The sequence below is a fragment of the Pinus tabuliformis genome, chromosome 5_1 (genome assembly GCF_031772625.1).
Source record: "Pinus tabuliformis cultivar Carrire ecotype Pingquan chromosome 5_1, CPIR1, whole genome shotgun sequence".
Lineage (NCBI taxonomy): Eukaryota > Viridiplantae > Streptophyta > Pinopsida > Pinales > Pinaceae > Pinus > Pinus tabuliformis.
This window is the reverse complement of record NC_142305.1, coordinates 120,855,754-120,857,166: the sequence shown is the minus strand read 5'-3', so window position 1 is coordinate 120,857,166 and position 1,413 is coordinate 120,855,754. Positions and strand designations below refer to the sequence as shown.

The 1,413-nt window shown below is 28.2% G+C and overlaps 1 non-coding gene across 1 annotated transcript; it reads right to left on the bottom strand.

Moving 5' to 3' along the window:
* Positions 1-202: 202 nt before the first annotated feature.
* TRNAQ-CUG (transfer RNA glutamine (anticodon CUG)) lies at positions 203-274 on the bottom strand. The gene has a single exon. It is a non-coding gene; the product is annotated as a tRNA-Gln (tRNA).
* Positions 275-1,413: the final 1,139 nt, after the last annotated feature.

Genomic DNA, 1,413 nt, shown 5'->3' with positions numbered 1-1,413 from the left:
CAGGTTAACCTGTAGAACTAAAAAATTGCATTAAAGTCAGGGTATTTACGAAGTCTCTGCTTCTATGGGCATCTTGCAGGTTACCCTGTAGAACTGAAGATCGATATCTTTATTTAAATCCGAAAACGAACCAATAACGAGATTAGAATTAACATAAAATAGAAAACGAACCAACAAGGAGATTAGAATAAAAATTAAAAAGAGGTTCCACCGAGATTTGAACTCGGGTTACTGGATTCAGAGTCCAATGTCCTAACCGCTAGACCATGGAACCACATGTGAATGCAACTGAATTCAGTGAATATAAGTCATTACGTTTTAAGTATGGAGCGCACATAGTTTCTCTTTCACCAATATTTCGGTCCCATAGTACTTGTCACGCAATGAGTATAGTTTTCCATTGCAATCTGCACTCGAATCAGCGTGAACTGTGATTAGTTTGGTCACCTTTTTTGAATTCAATTACTTGTTGGATGGTGGGTTATTTGTAATATTTAGTTATGATTTTGATTTTTTTTTTTTTTTTTTTAAATGGGGTTTTCTAATTGAATACTTTCATATAAATATGTCTAACTATACATCATGTTGCCAATTACGCTATATCTGATGGGCGATTAATTCAGTTTTACATATCTATTTTTAATTTAACAATGTTTTATATAAATATATTAATAATTTTACTCCGTTTAAAATCAAAATTTTGGAAGTGGTGTTTTTTTAATTATTTTATATTATATTATTATGTATGTTTTTCAGAATTTTATTTAGTGTGATTTTTTGGAATTTTTTTGTGGGTTTGTCTAATTTCTCTAAAATGTGGAAAGAATTTATTGAGACCACAAGTTTGATGATAACCCGTGTACAATCAAAGTGTCCTAGGGGTTTTTCAGGGTGCTATGCCCTGGGGTTTTTCAGGGTGTTGAACCCATGTATACAATCAAAGTGCCCTAGGGGTTTTTCAGGGTGCTATGCCCTGGGTTTTTTCAGGGTGTTGAATCCATGTATACAGTCAAAAAACCAGTTTAAATAACACAAATTAAGATTTCACCTTAAATTTTTCCACCGCACACTAAAAACAACTACATGTATTTCTAAGAAATGATAAATTCAATTTCAAAAAAACATAGAGTATATATCCTTTGTAAACTTTAAAATATGTTTCTCATTTTATAAACAAAAAGTCTTATACATTTATTTAGTGTCTTGATTGATTATAATTATACAATATAATATAATATAATATAATATATATATATATATATATATATATATATATATTTTAAATTATATTAAATATTTTATTAACTTTGAGTAATTAGTTAATTTCACCCTTGGTGTAATGCATGTTTCTTTATATTCATCAAATTTTAATGAAATATTTAAAAAATAGATATATATTATTTTATTTTTTTT